The 6,121-nt window shown below is 59.0% G+C and overlaps 1 long non-coding RNA gene across 1 annotated transcript; it reads right to left on the reverse strand.

Annotated features, from left to right (window-relative positions):
* Nucleotides 1–3,541: 3,541 nt before the first annotated feature.
* On the reverse strand, nucleotides 3,542–4,724 carry LOC135405818 (uncharacterized). Its single transcript, XR_010426025.1, has 4 exons — nucleotides 4,595–4,724; nucleotides 4,455–4,475; nucleotides 3,696–3,731; nucleotides 3,542–3,577 (listed from the first exon to the last, which is right to left on the reverse strand). It is a non-coding gene; the product is annotated as an uncharacterized LOC135405818 (long non-coding RNA).
* Nucleotides 4,725–6,121: the final 1,397 nt, after the last annotated feature.

A 6,121-nucleotide genomic window follows, 5' to 3' on the forward strand; every position in this document is an offset into this window, starting at 1 on the left:
AACAAGAAAGAGACCCAAGCTTTTCTGGGAGCAATAGGCTTTTGGAGGATGCACATCCCAGAGTACAGTCAGATTGTGAGCCCTCTTTACTTTGTGACCCGTAAAAAGAACAATTTCCAATGGGGTCCTGAACAACAACAAGCTTTCAGGCAAATCAAGCAAGAAATTGCACATGCCGTGGCTCTTGGACCAGTCAGAACGGGACCAGATGTAAAGAATGTGCTCTACACTGCAGCTGGAGACAAAGGTCCCTCCTGGAGCCTCTGGCCAAAGGTGCCTGGTGAGACGTGAGGGCGACCACTGGGTTTCTGGAGCCGAAGCTACAGAGGTTCTGAGGCCAATTACACCCCTGTGGAGAAGGAAATCTTAGCAGCCTATGAAGGTGATGGTTTCAGTCTAGGCCTTCCTGGAAACCAGCTTGTAACCAGGAAGGAACTAGGAAGGTGACCAAGGAAGTATTCCATGCTATTCCTTTACGTAACCTAGGGTATAAATAAGGCATTGATAAGAGAGTTCACGCTCTTCTCTTCCGGCGAGGTTGGAGAACGGTGGTCCTGTCTGGGCCTGGCTTATCTGGAGCTGAGGCCTACAGTAACTGCTGTTATCAGCCATGCGTGAGGGGGGAGTGCTGGGCTGTGTCCAGACGTACTGCTTTCTTTCAAGGGAAGTGGTGAGCTCTTGCCAATTCTTCAGCTTTGCTGGGTTTTTAGACTGTGTAGATCTGTTTTATTATTTGTCCCTTTTCACCCTATTTTATCCTTTTCCCTTCTCCCTTTCCCCCTCTTCCCTTCGACTTCGGGAAGCTATTTGGGATCATAGATTCATATATATAATTCTCATTGTATATCTCTGTTTTATACATTATATATATATATATATTTTTGCTAGAACTTTGGCTGCCTGGTTTTTTGGTTTTTTTTCCTTCCCTCTCTGGGAAGGAGACCCTGTTGTCGAGTTTCGGAGATTTGGCAGGAAGCCAACTCCAAACTTGCACACATCACCTCCCTGCAAATGTATTCCTGTGATTTATTCTCATCATCAGATATTTCTACCCTCTCTCTAGTCTGAACTTACCCTTTTTTAGTTTAACCATCAAAGCCCCTGTCCTACTGTGACAGGCCCTACTGAACCCTTTGCCCACGTCTCTAAAAAGCTGCCTTGAAGTACTGGAAGGCCCCAAGGAGGTCTCCCCACAGCCTTTTCTTCTGCAGGCTGAAGAGCCCCCACTCTCTCAGCCTGTCTCCATGCGAGAGGTGCTGCAGCCCTGGGGTCCCCTTGGTGGCCTCCTCTGGAAGTGCCCCAAGAGGTGCGTGTCTTTGCTGTGCTGAGGAGCCCATGGAGCTGCAGGAGGTGCCAGGGCTGGCAGGGGAATCCCCCCAAGCCATTGCCATTGCGGGCGGGTGCGTTGCAGACAGCCAGAGGAGCCCAGAGCTGGAGGCAGCACTGCAGGAGGGGTCTCAGCTGAGCGGAGCAGAGGGGCAGAACCCCCCTCCCCTGCTGCCCACGCTGTGGGATGAGCCCAGGACATGGGGGCGTTGTGGGCTGTGAGCTCCCATTGCTGGCTCCCATCCTGCTTTTCATCCCCCACTATCCCCATGGCCTTGGATGCAGGGCTGCTCTCCATCCCTTCAGCCCCGAGCCTGGCCCTTGACATCTGGGGGCATTTGACACCCGCTGGCTCCTTTGATCCCCTTTCCCATCCCTCCCAGAGCACAGGTGTAACAGGGAAGGGACTAAACCAAAGGGAAAAACACAGGTTCGCGAGATTCTGGAACGTGAATAAACCAAACATCGTTGCTAGTTGGCAAAAATAATAGCTATTTATTAGGAAAAGGTGGCAAACAAGGAAAAGGGAGAAAAAAAAACAGGCGCCTGAGAGAAAAGGACTGGGGCGGAGGAAAAAGTGCATAGAAGACCCTAGGAAGAAGGCTTTCCCCCCCATACTCACCCAGGTGTCACCTGTAAACAAGTCTTACCCACTCTAACCTATAATGAAGTCCCTCTGCAGCAGCTGCGGGTTCATGGGGGGGGGCAGGCTCCCACTTCAAGCAGGCATCCCCGCTGAAAACAACTTGGTCCATTGTGAAGAGCCAGCCCCCCCAAGAAGCGTCTCTGCTTTTATAAAGTTTTTTGAGAGCACCTGCCCCGGAGAGGTGTGGCCAGCACCGCCCCGTCAGGGCTCTGAATCCCACCCCTTCTGTTGTGTAAGTGCACCCCTCCTGCGCGTGCGTGAGCACCTTGGAAAGTCCCCCACGCAGGTGCAGTGATTTGGGAGGGGTCTTCCCAATTGAGTCTGGGGGATGGCCTTCAGCACCATCATCATCACTTTGTCCTCCAACTGCCCCTGATGAGCAACTGACCAATCACAACGGACCAATTAAAACAGTTTACACAGAAGCTCTCCCTCCAAGGCCAAGTTCACTGCTTTATCAGAAGACTTCGCAGGAGAAATTATAAACTAACTGCAGGTGGCTAGGGCCAAACACAGGCCAAAAAATAACATCCCAACTTCGTCCGAGTACAACAGGGAAGGACTGAGGGGCCTTGACTGATTGTCCCTGATCCTCCCCTGCCCCGACACCAAGCTGTGCTCCTTGGGGATGGTGCTTGGACAGCCCCAGTCAGACCCTGTTTCCCGCTCTGCCCCCAAACCACCGGGTGCCCCAGGGGACGTGGGAACACACATGGACACGGGAAGGCACCCGTGGATGTGGGAACACACCCACCCAGACAGACACAGAGCACTTGTTTTGCTGCAGGGGTTTATTGATTCTTGCAGGGAAATTGTCAGGGCACCCAGGGGATCAGGGGGGTCCTCCAGGGATGATCATCTCCTCATGCCGCTGGAGGGGACCAGGACACGGGTGTCACCACCACTTCCAGTCCTGAAAGACAGAGCCCCAAACGTCACCCTCGGTGTCCACAGGGACATGGCAGGGGCCTTGTCCCCACCCCGTCTGTCTGCAGGGAGCTGGGGCAGGAGAAGGGAATTGGATGCTGAGATCCATGTGGCCCCCAGAGCCCCTGAGCCCGGGATGCTCTGACACCTCCCTGAGCCCCTCCCTGCCCTCCCGGTGAGCCTGGGGGTCTGCAGAGCCCCCAGTGCAAGGCAAGGCTTGGGGGCAGCTGTGTCCAGCTGCCCCGGGACACGGAGCAGGGACAGCCCCCTGCATGTCCCTCTGCTGTCCCCAAGCTCTGCCCACTGCAGAGGGCTCAGGGACCCCCCAGGGCCCTGCCAGGCTCCTCTGGGGGGCTGAGGAGCCTCCCATATTTCTCACCTGGACATGCAGAGAGGCAGCCGAGCGTCACTGGCGCATCAGCTCCACCTGGTCAGCCACGGGGGGCTGGGGACAAAGGCAGGGTTAGAGACACACTGGGGTGACCTGGGACACACTGGGCTGTACTGGGACACACTGGGCTTTACTGGGACACACTGGGATACTGGGGCACACTAGGGTGGACTGGGACACACTGGGATGCCAGAGAGGGTCGTGGCCATGAGAGGGGAGGGTCTGGGCCCAGCAGAACTCGGGGTACCCACCTCAGACCTCTTCACTCGATGGACATCCATGCCTCCCTGGAGAGAGAGCGGGAGGTGTCACTGGTCATTGGGGTGTCCCCAGGCCCAGGAGGGATGGGGGGACTACATTTCCCCCCATTTCCCACACTGGGGACATCCCAGCTCCAGGACTTACCCCGACACATCCACCTCCTCCTTGTCCCGAGATTGGCTGGGGAAGGAGAGCAAAGGTTGAAGTAGGATTGCCCCTGTGGGGTTGGGGGGGGGACACGGGTGTCCCCAGACCCCCCAGCCCATGGTTGGCCCCTGGTCTGAGGGGGAAAATCTCTCCTGCTCCCCCAGCCCCACTGCACCCAGTTTCCCCTGGGATCCCTGTTCCTGCAGGGCCCAGGGTGGGGATGGAGACATGGAGAGCCAGGGGAATTCAGGGCCTGCAGGAGGGTGGGGGGAGGAAGAGGGGACCCAAAGAGGGTGAAGTGGGGGGAATTGGGGATCCCACAGGATGGGCATTGGGGTGTGGAAGGGATGGGACTGTGGGGGATGCGGGTGAGGAGGAAGGGATTGCAGTGGAGGGGACCCAGGGAATGAAGCAGGGTAGGGGTGGGGGCAGGAGAAATGGGGAAGGGGAGAAAACTGGAAGGGGCTGGGAGAGTCTTTGGGACTGAGGTGTCAAGGAAGGGGATTTCTGGACACGAGTGTCATGGGCAATGGGAAAGGGGAAGGATTAGAGGAGAAAGAAGGGAAGAAATGGTGTGGGAATGATGGCCTGTGTGTGTGTGGTGGGGTGGACTGGGGTGTGTGGGAATAGAGTGGGGGCCCTGAGGAAGGGCCTCCCCGGGGCACACTGGGGTGGACTGGGGAGCACTGGGATGGCCTGGAGGGTGGTGGCCACCAGAGGGGAGGGTCTGGGCCCAGCACAAGCCCTGGTACCCACCGGGCCGCCGATCCCGCCTGCCTGTAGAGAGACAAGGAGACGTCACTGGTCACTGGGGTGTCCCCAGTGCCAGGAAGGGATGGGGGGCCCAAAGTTCCCCCCACTTCCCACATTGGGTGCCCCCCAACTCCCAGACTTACCTCCCCACATTGGACGCCGCCGGCCTGAACGGGCTGCAGGAGGAGAGCAAAGGCTTGGTTGGGGTTGGCCTTGTGGGGCTGGGGGGGACACGGGTGTCCCCACCCCCTCCAGCCCCGGCTGCCCCCCGGGCTGAGCAGGGCTCTTTGGGATTGCGGCTCCCAGGCAAGTTGGGGACACCAGTGCAGGGGGAAAGGCAAGGCATTGAGGGCAAAGCCTGGAGGAAAGGCCCTGGGAATGGGCATGGCAGGGCATTTCCCAGTTGGTGCCAGTTCAGCCTGGCCAGGCCTTGTCCCACTTGAGCCCAGGGTGGAGCTTGGGCCTGTTTGTCCTCCTTGGACTCCAGTGGGGCTTGGCCCAGTTCCACCCAGTTTGGGTTGGGCCTTTGCCTTGTCTGGGAAAGAGAGGAGATGGTGGGGAGATGCCCCAGGGGACCAAGAGGATGGGATGGGGAGGCCCAAAAAGGTGGGATTTGGGGTCAGAAAGAGCAGGAAGCGTTGGGACTGTGCCAGGACGGAGCCGGGTACAAGCATCCCTTGAGGAAGCGGAGCTGCAGCAGCAGGAGTTGAATTGTGGGAAGGGGAAGGAGAGAGGGAATTGTGGCCAGAAGAAAGTGGCCTGGCCGGGGGCTGGGGGTGCTGGGGAGTGCTGGGGGAGCCCCTGGATCGGGAAGGGGCCCATCCCTGAGCCCATGGCCGTGGCATGGGGGCCTCACCTTGGCATCTGCCGGGGGGCTCAGCAGGATGGTGAAGAGCAGGGCCACGCTGAGCACAGCGACCTTCATCTTCCTCTGGGCCTGGGCAGCGCTGGCTGAGGCTGCACAAGGGCAGGAGCACATTTATCCCTGCCGGGACTCCTCCCTGCCCCCTCCCCGAGAGCCCCCGGGGCAAAGCCCGGCTGGGCACAGCCCCCAGCCCTGGCCACAAGCCCAGCCCTGGCACAGAGTCCATCCCGCCTGCGGCACCCATCCAGCCACCTTCCCCGGCATCCCTCCAGCTTCCTGCACGGGGCAGCTGCCCCTGGAAGGGCCCAGGCCCCTGGGGGTGCCAAGGGGGTGGGCAGGGAGCTGAAAGCAGCTGCATACCCTGTGGGGACAATCCCACACAACACAATCCATCCTCCAACAGCCCCCAAAGCCTGATCCCCCCATGTCCTCCTGCCCATCCCTTCCAGAGCTTTCCCTCTGGGACACCCCAGAGCTCAGCCCAGCCCCAAACCCGGCGTGTCTGAGCACAATTCTCCCTGTTCCCACTCCAGGCCCTTGGTTGAACGCAGGGCTGGCAGTGCCCCCCTTCTTGGGGCACCAGGAGCCCGGGATCAGGGAAACAGGGAGTTGGGAGATAAAGGGGCTGACGGGCAATGGGCACAGGCGGGTGACTGGGATCTGCAGTCTGGGCAGGCACTGGGAAGCACTGGGCAATGCTGGCCCTGGCACACAAGGGCTGGGCCCAGGGAAGTGCTGGGGTGGTGGCAGTGCCCGGCTCCAGCCCATTTGCGGGCACTGCAGTCCCCAAGTGGTGCAGGCCCAG

The sequence above is a fragment of the Pseudopipra pipra genome, chromosome W, assembly GCF_036250125.1.
Source record: "Pseudopipra pipra isolate bDixPip1 chromosome W, bDixPip1.hap1, whole genome shotgun sequence".
Taxonomy (NCBI): domain Eukaryota; kingdom Metazoa; phylum Chordata; class Aves; order Passeriformes; family Pipridae; genus Pseudopipra; species Pseudopipra pipra.